The 14,784-nt window shown below is 40.2% G+C and overlaps 1 long non-coding RNA gene across 1 annotated transcript; it reads right to left on the bottom strand.

The window, feature by feature from the left end:
* Positions 1 to 4,186: 4,186 nt before the first annotated feature.
* LOC122552858 (uncharacterized) lies at positions 4,187 to 9,935 on the bottom strand. Its single transcript, XR_006312532.2, has 3 exons — positions 9,701 to 9,935; positions 8,620 to 8,704; positions 4,187 to 5,130 (listed from the first exon to the last, which is right to left on the bottom strand). It is a non-coding gene; the product is annotated as an uncharacterized LOC122552858 (long non-coding RNA).
* Between the last annotated feature and the right edge of the window lie 4,849 nt (positions 9,936 to 14,784).

Below are 14,784 nucleotides of genomic sequence, written 5' to 3'. Positions count from 1 at the left end.
ATAGGAACTAAATCACCTCACTTCGGAAAAAATGCCTGAGGAACATCATATCTATGTACAGGCTGTGAAATTGATGATGGATATGTTGTGTTAGCAGTTCACATTTGTAGCAATGCCTCCTTGTCACCAAGGCACAAAACAGGAATTGCAAGAATTTGACAATCTGCTACTGTCTCATTTATCCAGATTTTCATTAATTGGCCTCCCCACCACAAGGATAGAACATCAGCCATGATCCAGTTGAATGGTAGAATAGATTCAAGGGGCCAAGTGCGCTTTTTTCTTGCTGCTATTTCCTATTTCCCTCCATCAACTCAGAAACAGCAAAAATCTTTCACTGCGACTATCTATATTATGCTACTATTAATGTATAGAATGTGTAGTATGCTTAAAAATAAAGAAGAGCTTATATTTATCTTACACCTTTCATGATGTTATTCAATCGCAAAAGACTTACAGTCACAAGTACCTTTCATACCCTCTAGGCATAAATTGTTGCTTTTCCAAACTGTACTCTGTTATTTAATTTTTAAAATGCATTACTCCTCACTGGAATAACATGCTGAAAATCAAGACCTTCTATTTCCAGATTGGTCACAAATGTTAAAGATTTTGAAAAACCCAGAATTCCCCAACTTAACCTATCTTTTCAAGCCAGAAAGCATGGACTAGATTTCTGTACAGAACAAGTGTTCATGATAGTTAGAAATAAATAGACTCTAATTACAATTAAACAAAGATGAACCATTGACATATAATACTAGTACTTAAAATTCTAACCCCTTTATAGACTCCTCCTTTACACAAACATTCAGACAGGCACATATGTACAGGGCAACAAATGGTTGGAGAGAAAAGCAGTGCAGTGGCCCTTATTCACCAAATCTGCTGAGATGGTTCTTATACTGATAAGAATGCTGGTTTTTAGTTTTCTTTCTCCAGATGCTTTCTTTGATGTGATTCAATTTGATTTATTGCAGCCATGTGTACCTAAGTACGGTGAAAAGTATTGTTTTGCAAGCAGTACAGGCAGATCAAAGCAAGGAAGGACATAGAGATCAATGAAAGGCCTTTGTCATTGATAACTCATCCCAAACCCACAGACCCTTACTCCTGCTGCTGACCCAGAAGCTGTGTTGACAGATCTTCCAATCTGTGTCAGGTTACTGCTTTAAAAAATGCAACAATCCCCGAACAATCCTTGTTTTTTGAAACAGTTCTTTTTCATTTCAGTCCACAATAAAAACTACAGAAAATAAAAATGTCACAGCCTTTTTTATAAGTAGGCATTTGCTGGATTTAAAATGGCTGCAATTGAACACAAAATGGGTGAAGTGCCTGCTTTTAAAAAGTTTCATCAATTTCCAGGACAAAAGCTAACTTTTCATTGCATTGGAATCATACACTTCCTATATGTGTTAAGGAATAATAAAATACACTGAAATAACTCCACAGAGGCTGGTATCCTGTTACCAAATCGCATGGACAAACTCTTTGACATTGGTCTGACTTCTTCAGAGCCAGATCTCAGAGTGTACAGCACCTCTGACACTCCTGTTTATAGCTGTCAGCCAGGACTCCCTGTTAGGACCAGGTTAACAACTCCAATCGGGGAACTCATATTCTATGATGTGCACCTAGCTGTCATTGTTGCAATCACTACACCTGCACAAAGGAGCAACAGACAATCAGTCCACCTCAGTTCTGAGCAAAGAAAGCCAGAGTGGTGTGAACAATCCCACAGATGTTTCTGACCATGTACAATGGCTTTTGCTGAGAGAAATCAAAACCACTTTATTCAATTGAATTTCCTGATCCAGGAACTCTGCCACATGACTGAAACTTTAGGTTTTTGGGTGGCTGTAATTATAGAAATCTGAGGTCTTCAATGAGTCTGTTTGTTTTTTAATCAGCAGCACAGACAACAAGCAGCTATTGGCTCGGCTAAAGGCAGTCTCTAATTTTGACTTCTCTTGAAACCTGTTTTCTAAGAAGAAACCAATAACTTACCTGAACAGTGAGTAATTCCTAGTCTACAAGAACAAAAGATATTTTCTAATCGGCCTGGTCAGAGATGTTATTACTATACATGTCTGGAGAAAGTTGGTCTTGAATCTGGGCCCTCTGGTTCACTGGCATAGACATTACCACTACACTACAAGAGTCCTAATTGACACAAGTTACACTGTTTTATCTTCAGCATCCACCTGTGTCCATTCCTATGAAAGGGAATTCTAAAATAACAGCAAACAGCAAGAACTTTCAATGCATATTAACTTACTGGGCTCTGATTAATATAAATTAAGTCAATGTTTTCTTTAAGTTATTCGCTCCATTCTCCATGGTATGATGTGTGTGTGGCATCTTTCAAAATAGACAGGTGTATAATCAGAATTCATCCCCAAAAATAGCAAAACACTGATCAAAATTCTATCATGTGGGACAAGCAGCTGGAGCAAAGTGTCCCTTTTGTGTGGGAGAGCCAAAATCTATGAAGAACTGCTTCTCCACTTATAATGTCCGAGCAGAACTTTTCCAAACCCTGAATGATGCAGAAATGGCAAGAAATTTGGGAAAACCAGGTAAGATATCCAGTGATGTCCTCCTTAAGACCAAAAAGCCACAAATTCCAACCAAGTATTAGACATTGACATGACATTCTTGTTATTGAGCAGTGGGAGACCTATTAATAAGGATTGTCACTCATTAACACACTGATTATTAGCTCATGAACATGCTGTCTCCCAATCTACCACTAACTGGATAGAAACTAGACAGAGAATTCCTGAATAAAAGTCTGAGCAAGTACCTGATGACTCCAGCTCACTGTTCGCTTCTCTGGACCACCATCTTGGACAGTGGGCACAAACATCTCAGATCACACTCTATGGCAGTGACTGGATACAGCCCACATGTGCGGATATTGGCATCCCACAAATACCAGCCTCTCTACATCGTCATGGCATCTCTCTGATCAACTTACTGTTCACTTCCGCATTTCCGCACCTTCCATTTAATGCTACTACTTTGAACAAGTGCACAGGTAGCCAGCACACATATTGCATTTCAGGTCTGCTCACTTAGTTTTCACTCACTTACCACCAATTTCAATGCCCACAGCATCCCTGCTTTGCCTTGCCTTTCAGTGCTTTGCTCTCTCAGCTGTAGCTTAAAGACTCATAACATTGTTCTGTCTTGCATTTTAGCACAGACGCAAAACCAGGAAGCTTGTCATAGAGTCAGTAGTCTTCACTCAAGTGTTTCTTGGCACTGTGCTATGTCACTGTTACATCTGCATTATGGACCAGCCATATGCATGCCAAAGACACTGCATTTATTTCAAGTGAACACCCGTATCTCAAAGTCTTTGGGGAGTGGTCCTCAGTCAAGTCCGGAGAGACACATTTCATGCAGAGAGTCTCAGTAGAGTATGTCAAGGCAGCAGCCGATATCAGTTCAGGGGATTGGGCACAGTCAGTGGGGCACTCAGGCAGTCTGCCAACATCCCTCTTCTGTCTGGGGAATGGGCCATGGTCAGTTTATGAGTCCAGTATAACCAATCCAGGCAGTCACAGGACCATAATTGGGGAGTCACATGAACACAATCGGGTGCTCGATAGACATGCTCCTTCAGGACCATCCAGTGAAGTTCTGAAGGGGCTGGGGTATGGTCTGTCTTGGTAGTCTCTCCACTAAAAATCAAAAGGAGTTGCAGGGACCACTGCTGGGAAACTTAATTGTGGAGATTGGAGGAATAATGCTGGCAAACAGAGAGGAATATAACAGTGAAGGGTCAATGCAATATATAAGAGAGATGATACAGCATTGAAGTGAAAGAGATAACATGGGAAAGGGGTTATGATGCTATTTTAAAAAGGGTTGTGGTGGGAAATTATTGTTCTCTAGAGATGGTATGTTTACCGAGACTAAGGGTGGTAAAGTAGGCTGATGAAGATTCAGATAGATGGGTCAGGTGGGGTCTTGTGGGCATAGAGAGCCTATGGGGTTGCTGGGATGGTTCCCAAGAAGGAAGTGCTTACATTTGGGTGTTCACCAATGTTAAGAGGCTGAGCCTCAAAGTCACTGCTTAATAAGCGACTGCTGCTGTCTTCCATTGTGCTGTAAGTAACACTGGAGAAGAAAATAACCACAACTACATCCAGTGTGACAAGTCATTCTGTGATGCAAAAGGCTTCAATTTTAATCAATGTGCCAAACGGAAGTATTGAGTAAGATGAACATGGATGCCACAGTTTTATTTTGTCTTGTTCAAAGGGCAACATTACACTGAAACCTATACACTGAAGCTGAAACACATCTGTTTCTCTATGCCAATAAAGCCATGAATTGCCAACATTGTGAGGGGTTTCTCCCCTGCCTGGGATGAGCAAGCGCCTGGTCTCCTACAATCCTCTGAGTGCCAGAGACTGGCAGCATTTCGTCCATGATCAGCTTCAGGGATGTGGCTGTGAAATGTTCACCAATAGGTGCTCTGTACTCTAACCTGATCTGCATATCAGTGGAGGTGTCAGTCTCTGAGCTACTGTGGGTGCAGGGCAGAGCCTAAGCATCAGTGCTCTCCTCCTCAGAGGTGGAAGAGCAAGTGTCTTATGGCATAGCCATCTTGACTTTGGCCACCATGGAAATCTCGCAGTAGACAAAGCAGGAGGCTGGAAGAACACAGCAAGGCAGGCAATATTGAGGGGTGGAGAAGTCAATGTTTCAGGTGTAACCCTTCTTCAGGACTGGGGGCTGGGTGTGGGGGGAAACTGCAGATAAAAGGGGTGGCAGGGACAGGGTGGTGAAGTGGGGATAGGTGAAGACAGGTAGGCGGTACGACCTGATTGGCCAATGGGAGGAACGAATCCACAAAGTCCCACTAGCACTTGTAGGAGACAAAAGAGAGAATGTGTAGCAATCAAGGTACAGAGGTTTTTGCATATTAAGAATGCATTCACTATCAGGGCCAATGGAGAGTAGCACATCAAAGGTCAGTACTTCTTACTTGCTTGCTGGGACAGAGATATTTCAGCATCTCTAGTGCTGGCCCTTGAGAGCCCTGATCGTCTCCTGTTAGGGATGAAGAACTACCACTGTTGCACCTTCAGTCTTTCTATGGTCTACTTTCTCCTGCAATGGGGGAAAGAAAGAGATTGAATGAGATGGATACGAGTAATGCAGCTTTTATTATCTGGTACAGGCAGGGGAAAAGTGCTGAGATGTCTTGAATGAGTGAGTAAGCAGCTCAAAGGTCATGCAGGGTTAGAAAAGTGGGAGTTTAGGGTGGGAGACAACAAGTGGGAAGATTTTGTATGCAATAATGAAAGTGATAGAGCATGAACATTGGTAAGAGGTGGGTGCAGTAGAAGAGACAGAGTGAGTGGGAGAGAAGGGGTGGTAATTACACTGGCAAAACAGAAAAGGTCATTGATCAGCTTGTGGTATTTCTAGACATTTCTCCAGATAACTGAGACCACATTGACCTGGGTGGCAGGTTATCGGGGTCTGGTGTTGTGACCTCCTCTACACAGTCCTGCAGGAAGAGGACAACCTTCCTGTGCCCCACCCCATCCACCTGAATCTCCAGGCCCCTATTCTTAAAATTGGATGCCAATTTCCCTTGTCTGTCATGTCCACGGATAATGTCTTAAACTGTGCAGGTAGCTCAAGATTGTCCGTGCTTGACTCGGTGCACAATGGCCATTTAAATATGATAACAATGCCAGGAATCCTGGCTTCTTCCTACTGGCAGGGGAAGAATCAGCAAGGTGGGGAGCCCATAAGTGACATGGTACCTATTTAATGAGTTTGGGATGATCACATGGAAATACCATCTAGGCCTCGCAGAGAGAAACCCTCCTTGAAAGTGGACACGAAAGATATTTTGTTGATGTCTTGTGAAGTTCAGGCCCTCTGCTTCTAATGCTGCTTCACCAGTTACTCCCATCATAAGCTCTCTCACTCCCACTCTTGCTGTCTGCCCAGAGACAGATTTTGTGATTAGATGAGAAGCAAATCCAGATGTTGGGAGGCTTTGAACGGACGTGTGAATCCCCAGGCAGCCATATTGCTAAGGTGTGTGTGTGTGTGTGTGTGTGTGTGTGTGTGTGTGTGTGTGTGTGTGTGTGTGTGTGTGTGTGTGTGTGTGTGTGTGTGTGTGTGTGTGTGTGTGTGTGTGTGTGTGTGTGTGTGTGTGTGAAACCAAAGTGTCAGTCGGGTCCAGGGAAAGTACAGGGGGTGTTTCTCACTTGTCAGTTCTCCTTCAACAATTTGACATCTTTCAGCCCTCCTGACAATGAAGAAAATGACAGTCATGAGCAATGGCACCACTCTCTTGGTGGCAGACTAAATTGTAAACTATAGATTCAGGATACTGTGCCTCTTGTGCGATTGCAACCAGTTCTGTTGGTTACTAACCTCCTCTGCCCTTTGGGTACTGAGGTCAGGTCAAACAGCTATCAAAATACAATCAAGTCATTAGTTTGAAATCCATTGCAACAATTGAGAGTGAAACAAGATAAGTAGTTTCAAGCCTGCCATCTCCCAGGATATCGCTGAACACTGCTGCCTGAAAAATGCTTTATTTAACAAACATCTGTCCAGAAAAGGCAGGGAGACCAAACTTACATGGATTTTGAATCAATTTCTGTACTTGCAAAATGTAAAATGAGCATCCTAGAAAACGACCATGTTTCTTTCCTCTGGAGGCCAATGATTTGATGTACCCATCTTTCTGAAAGGTGTAAAGTGGAAATGACACTAACTTTGGATATTCTGGTGGAATTCACAATCTAAGTTCTCATATTTGGCACCGACACTCATGCAGTCGTGCCTCCATCTAGAGCTCTGAGAAACCAAAACAGCATTTCTCAGGGGTATTCTGGTAGGAGCCATCCATGTTCTGGGTTCAACCATCCCCTCTATCTCAAACAGACTGGGGTCCAAAGAATAAGGATAGCATTTGGATCAGTGATTGCTAGCAATGCTGAGCCACAGCAATATGGGAGGTCTAATCATAAGGCAGAGCATGTTGCAATACTTCATCGTGATCTGTTTCTGTGTGATCCTTTGATCAATCCATGTCCTAGTGCCAAAAGGCCAGCTGTCTGACACCCTTGGCAAATTCTGAGTGTTATTTAATAGCTAATCCTTATTAAGCCTAAAAACATTATCATCATAAGGACAAGGAGCAAAGGTAGGCCACTGAGCCCTTCAAGCCTGCTCCATCATTCAATAAGATCATGGCAGATCTAATTTTAACCTGAAGTCTACATTCCTGCATATACCTGATATTCTTTCATCTTCTTGGTAAGTGAGAATCCATCCACCTCTGCCTTAAAGATGTTTAAAGATTCTGTATTCATTGCCTTTCAAGGAAGAGAATTCCAAATACTCACAACCCTTGGAGATTTCTTAGTTCAATACTTGACAGTTATTCAAATTATTGTGTCTACTATGTTAATGCAATTGTCATCTGAGATGTGGTCACCAACCTACACCTAAACATTTCATGGACTTGTGTTATATGATTTTGTTTTATAAAATAGTTGAAATCTTTGTATAAATCATTTTCTGAATGCTTTGACAGATTTTTGCAAATAATGTAACTAAAACAAATCACTAAAATAATTAGAGTTTACCTATGAAAATTATAGTTGGATCCAAATTGCCTCATTGGTCTAGATGGGCGATGCCATCTTTAGCTGACTAGCATTGCTCCTGATTAGGATAGGAGATTAAAGCCATAGACCACAGGATCCCAGTGCCTCCAGGCCAAAGAAGAGGAATGGGGCTGGGGTCTTGTGTTAGTAAGTAAATTAGAAAACTTAACCAGACAGGTGAGGTTAGATCACTCCAAGGTTTTAGAATTTTCAGAATGACTTTATTCATGCAGAAATCCAAGAGTGGAGAGCACAAAGTAATAAACAGTCAGGAAACCTGTGGCTTGAAGTCAAACAAGTTCAAGGAATTCTCCTGCTGAATACCACCTATAAATTCCCCTCAGCTGACACATCAGTATTTCTCCAAGTTGAATCTCTTTTGGAAGAAGCTACAAAGATGTACAAAGACAGAATATAATATAAATTGGGATCAAAAACGGTTTCACCACTGACCAAATATTCTGAGACCTCAATATATAGCTGCTGGAATAAAAAAAGTGAAGGTGTAATATGAAGAGGTGTAAAGGCACGATAGTCTATGATAGCATTAATAGAAGGGACTGTTGATATTTAAAGATCACCTTGTGTCTATGGTACTACTATCATTGTACTATGGTTTTGTGCTTAATATCTACCATATTAAGTGGTCAACACCCAGACACTGGGTATCCAAAAACTGATGTGGGCCATCATCACTTTTGGGATTGTATATCACCGCAGCCTGTAACCATGGAGTCCAACATATTCCTCATCTTTTCATCACCATCCAGACATGAAGCAAAGTCTGGTTATATGCGAAATGCAAAATAAAAATGTTGTCAAAAGCAGAACCAGCCATTCATTACAATAAGGTATTGATATTAGTAAAAGTGATATTGAGCTAGCTTCATGCTAAAGTAGCAGCCTGGGTGACATAGCTAAGTAGTCTCAGCATCAGATAAAATCTCTGTAGACCTACCATGTTCAGTTGAGAATGATGGTGCACAACCTGGTACCCAGCAAGAAGAGAAGAGTCCATCCTCAAGCATGGTGGAGTCCAATACCTGAGAGGAAGAGACAAGGCTGAAGCATTTGTACAAGTGAAATACTGAAGATGTGAGAACTCTAAAATAAGAATGAGAAGAGCTGGAAAACCCAACAGTTCTGGTGGTGTCTGTGGAGAGAAATGGAGGTAATATTGCAGGTTGACGATCATTCATCAGTTCTGATGAAAGCTATTCACCTGATATGTTACATCTATTTCTCTCCATAGATGCTGCCTGACCTGAAGTACTTGCAAGTGTAATGGATGATTGGACTTTGCATGTTTCAGCTAGAAGACATGTGAGGACTACACACTGGATACTGACAACATCCTAACTGTAATGCCAAAGACCTGAAAACAAAAACTAGATGTTCCCTAGCCAAACTGTTCCATTGCAGATATGGGACTTAGAAATTATCTGACTTGTGAAAAATTTTTGTGTTATATTCTATGCACCAAATAACCTAATCTGACCAAATATCATAGGAGAGGATGGAGTATTTGCCCATGATATACTGATACCAGCACATTAGGTTGACCAGAGACAAACAATAAGTGTAGTCTTCTCAGTGTTATCAACATTCCAGGAATAGATCAGAAAAATTATGTACATTTTCATACAAGGAAGTATAAAAGGTTCTGTAGATCAATAAATCCTCTGTCTGTTTGCCACCAATCACAAGTTATTTCTTTCGAAACAGTGTAAGTGCATGAGAAGAAAGTGAAAACTCCCTCCTCCGCCTTCAAAATATCCCCACCTCCGGTTCATACTGAATGATTCAAAATGCAAATACATCATAAAAAGAGAAGCAAAAGAAAAGAGACGTTTATTGTTCATGATAATTGATCTTAAGAGTTGGAAACGTCATTCAGTGTATAAATTACAAATTCTTCATTTCAGCAGATTTAGGTAGAGTGTGTCTGACTTCAGAATAAAGTGTTAATGTTTTTAAGACTGCGCAATGGAAAACTGCTGTAAGAGGAAGCCATGTTAATGAGACCGCATATCACATACCACATGTGGAGCAGTATTTGTAAGCCAGAGTCAACACGAACTTTCGGGCTTATTGTGATGTCCATGCATTAGTGAGTGGTTTGCTCTTCCTTTCATGTTGAGTCACAATGAGAACATGTATTAAATCAGGGGTAAGCCACAGATGGAAACTGCAGGAACTGGTGTACATGTATCACAAGAGTGTGTCATCTCCTTGCCGACAGAGCAAAGCACCCATCCTGTATGAAAAATGAAAGGCAATTGTAAGTCATGTCACTTCAGCTTTGAATATGGTTCTGACTTTTAAAATTTGGATTAGCTGTTGACTGATAAAAACCAGGCAGTACAGCATGATATCCTGATCACAAGCTAAACATAATCGCTTTGGGGATTTTTTTTTTTGAACGTTAAAAAGTCCAACAGGAAAATACTTAAATCATTTCAGATAAAATAAATCATGATTTACAGGGAAGATCATAAATCCAACTGGATTTATAAATAGTGCATTTTCAGTACTGAGAAATGTATGGCAAAAGAAAACTTAGGCTCAACAGTAAAGTTAAGCAGTCTCAGTTTTCTATTAAGTTTTAAAAGTTGCAATGCTTCTCCATGATAAATTATATTGATGAAACACTGTTTTGACAAAATGTCTGTCACTGTGCAAAACAATTAGCTCCCCCTCACCTGAAATGGGGACACTGATTTGCAAAAATATGGTTTCCATAAAGGCTGATTAATGGCAGTTGAGGAGGTCTTGTGGTTTAATGGATAGTATTCCTGCCTCTAAACCAGAGGCCTTGGATTCAAGTCTCACTGCAGGATATGAAGGCCAGGGAAAGTATGTCCATGATGTAGCTAAACAGGTTGATTGTTAATCTGCTGAACCTTGAAATACAAGCAAGCAAAAGAACTTACTGGCCAACCACATGACAGTTGTAATGCAACAGCCTCCCCATGTGAAAAGACTCCATGTACATGCTCCTGGAATGGACTGCACTCAATGGCAAATATTCTCCTCATTTTCAGGGGCTACCAGAAGAAGCCATTGGTAGTTGAAATATATTCATACAATCCAAAAGAGTGATCTTTGAACTATGTATTTTGTTTGCAGAGTAGGCACAGGAAACCTTCCTCATGTCCCTCCCACATATTGCACATTTAAGTTGTGAGATTTGGTGTTTGCATTCAGGCTAATGGAAGCTGTTCTTGACACTAGCTTTATGAGGGAAATATCCAGATGCAGTAAGATAATCCAATGCTATCAAAAGAAAATGATCTGCATTCCATTGAGCCTTTTGTCTCAAAATGGTTGACAATCAAAGAATTATATTTTAATGTGCACGACTGTTGTCACATAAACAAATGTGGCAGCTAAATGGCCCTCAGTAAAATGCTGCAAATAGTCTGATAAGAATGTGCTTTTGGTGTGATAGCTTGAGCGAGGAATATTACTCAGAATAAAGTTGTTGTTAGGAACAAACCAGATGTCCATCATTCCTCAGCTGTTTCCTTTGTCAGTACAACACTACACTCTCTCTCTCTCTAATGGAGACACCTGGCTTAGCTAAACCCAGAAACATAATTGCCTAATGGCTAGAGCGCAGTACGAGGGTTTGCAGATATGTGGAAAATTACTTCTCAAGCATTACCAGCGACAGATTGGACTGGTAAGCACCAACTGCTTGTCCAATTCAGACCACCTTTATGAATCAGAACTCAACAGGTCTACAGCATCTGTGGTGGAAAGCTAAATATGGTTTTCTCCCCCCAAAGCTTGTTTTTCAGGATGACATGGGGCAAGTGAGAAGGATGGTAATCCTGTATCAGAAATCAAATCCCTCCTCAATCCACAAAAAAAAAGGCTAATTGTGAATGAACAGCAATACTGTCTTCGACAGTCGTTTACCGTGTCTGTCATAGTAAATGCTTTGATCCCAACGGTTCATCAAGAATGTCTTCTGTCTTCTGTCATGAGACTGGGAAAAACCCAGATACTTTGCCACAAGTAGAATAATGTCAGAAGTTACATGACATCAGGTTATAGTCCAACAGGTTTATTTGAGATCACAAGCTTTCGGAGCGTTGCTCCTTCAGCAGATGAATTGAAGAGAAGCACACAGGCAAAGGATTTATAGGTAGAGATATCAAAAGATCATACAAGTGGTGTGAGCTCACACCATTTGTATGATCTTTTGATCTCTCTACCTATAAGGTCTGTGCCTGTGTGCTTCTCTTCACTTCACCTGCTGAAGGAGCAGCACTCCGAAAGCTTGTGATCTCAAATAAACCTGTTGGACTGTAACCTGTGGCGTGTGACTTCTGATTTTGTCCATCCTAGTCCAATACTGGCACATTCATATCAAGTAGAATAGGACAAGTTGATCATGGGTGGGTTTGAACCTCAGGTAAACAGTACAACTAATATTGCCTGAGTATCACAATGTAACACAATGTGTGAAAGTACCTTACTCCTGATCATGGCATGGACACAATGAATCCTTAGTAATGGTGGTTTTAGTACTTTGAGTATTAATAGTCACAGCCCATCCATAATATCATATTGTGGCTGGATAACCAATTTGATGTGGACCTGCCTGCACCCAAGTTAAGTGCACACCAGAAATAATTGAATTTACATTTTCATTCTGCTTCTCGCTTCCAACATTGCTAAGGAAGTGGAAAGAAAGTGTTGAAAATGAAAGGACCATTGGAGCTAGTTTTTGCAACTTCTCATAGCCTTCATTGCCTAAGTTTTGAAAATAACTTTTGTCTCTAATTAATGTATGTTCAACAGAATTCTCCTTTAAAGATACAAGCCAGGTTTTTTTAAACAAGGGCTAAATGACCACTTTGCAATTTTCCTAAGAATGCAGGGCAGAAGCATTTGTATTGATAACAGAACATCAATGAATAAATGAAATATTGAAAGGTAAATATGAAGAGTTGATGTACTTACTTTAGCGCTTGATAAGTTTATTTTCATTCCAGCTCTGTCCTTCCTGACCAACCAGCATACAGATCTAGCTCTTTGCATAAATACTCCAGGTGCAGAGATAGTTAAAGAGACTCATTTGCCTTTCAAAATTCTGTCATCCTCCTCGTTGCTACTATGCGTATTGCTATACCATAGCATGATGTGCATGAGACTACAATTTGAGTATTGCTGAAAAAAGACAGATTTTCTCAAAGTTTTTTTTTATTTTGCATTCTTCTGGACATTTCAAAAGAATACTAGTTCAAAAGGGGAAAATCAATATTTATACTCAATGAGAGATGAGATGCTAATTGGTTGGCAAATGGATTCTGTTTCGTAAAGATGTTTCTGTTGAGAACACCTTCATTTATACTAATTAACTGTTACCAACCAGGCTTTGTTTAAATTTCAAATGAGGCAAATTGAGTCTAACTGGTCAGGGCATTACCCTGAGAAATGAACCATTGAATAGCTGTCACCAATTTTGTTGATTTGAAGTGCATGTGTGTGTACATGTTATTTCTGTCTGCAAAGAATTGGGCACTTTGTATTAATATATGTCACTTTCAGAACTCATAAGTGCATCAAACTACAAACCTGACTGACAATTCTAAGTCGGTTGCCTGCATAATTCCTCACATGTTTAGGATTATCCAACAAATGTTCTCCAACTGCAGATTCACATCTAATATTAGACTCTTTCAGCAGTATTCAAGTTCTGTACTACTAAATGATGAATAATGATTTATTTGTAAACTTATTAGATTTTCTGAATCAAAGCAAACAGAAAACTGCAAAAAGTGGACATAGGTTTGGGTTTAATGTTGCATTTTATTATTTGTCCCTCATAGTCTGACACTCAACAAGGTATCAATATATCCAGACTCGATGTTCATTCAACAACCAAAGCATCGTCAATGAATGGAGGGCTTCTGCCTTGCATCCTTACAAAGATAGCAAAAGGATGTGACAGGTAATCATGTCCGTCTGCATTGATTTTAAAAAGGACCTCTGGAATTGATAGGAAGTAATTCTTTACTATCTGTTCCTTAGCTAGTACTTGAATAATAATCATTCACTTCAAATTCATTGTATGTGTTGTATCTTGAGTTGCAAATCATTCCTTTCTGTTTAAAAAAGTCAGCCAGAGCATATTAGAAAACCACATAGTCGGACTTAGTGTGAGAAAACTGACTGAAATTAATAGCAAAGTTTTCTGAAGGATTCCATACAAAACCATCGATTGTATTTCCCCTTCAAACTTCAAGCATTGCTTAGAAGCAACCATAGCCCATACGGTGTGAATGAAAAGGAGAAACTTGGTCAAAGTGCTTGAAAACAGGAGGAGGGATGGTTGATTGCCTCCACCTACTTTTATTATAAATGAGAATTTTATTAGAAAAGACAGACTGTATCTTCTGAACAGAGTACTTGAGTGAAATAGTTAACAGTTGCATTGAAAACAAGTTAGGGATATGATAATATTTCACTGAATACAAGATTTAAACTAATGATATGAAGACAACATCAAATTCTACCACAGCAATTGGGGATCTTAAATTTAATTGGTCAATAATGTCAATCCTGAAATAAAATCCAGTGTCAGTAATGGTAACCATTGTTGGAAAACTACATCTTCTTCACTCATGAGCTAATGGAAGGAAATCTCTCCTCCTTAACTGGTCTAGTCTTTATGTGACTCCATGAGAACAGCAAAGTTCTTGTATTGTAACTGCCCTCCCAAATGGCTGACAAAATTACTTAGTCATATGGAAAAATTCTGTTCAGAGTAAAACCAGATGTGACAAAGGCACATACAGCCCAGTCAACCCCACAGATCCTCTTCATTAATATACCAGGATTTGTGCCAAATTTGGAGGAACTGTCTAAAAACTAGTCAAGCAGCAGCCTAACTCACCAAATCATACCTAAGACAGCATCTTTCAAATAACAGCAGGACAAACCTGCAGAAATGGTGGCACAGTGGTATTCAGTCAGAACGAGAAGCACTGAGAATTCTTCTGCATATTATCGCTGACAGTGCTTCCTCAGATGATGAATAAGTGCTCCTCTGTATTGAAGATGACCTGGAAGAAACGCTGAGGACCACATAAGCTGAAAATGTCTTCAG

Source organism: Chiloscyllium plagiosum, unplaced genomic scaffold (genome assembly GCF_037043375.1).
Source record: "Chiloscyllium plagiosum isolate Xiang-an unplaced genomic scaffold, Cpla_swu_hap1 HiC_scaffold_10, whole genome shotgun sequence".
Classification (NCBI taxonomy): Eukaryota; Metazoa; Chordata; class Chondrichthyes; order Orectolobiformes; family Hemiscylliidae; genus Chiloscyllium; species Chiloscyllium plagiosum.
The sequence above is the reverse complement of the archived record's forward strand: the minus strand, read 5'-3'. Positions and strand labels throughout refer to the sequence as shown.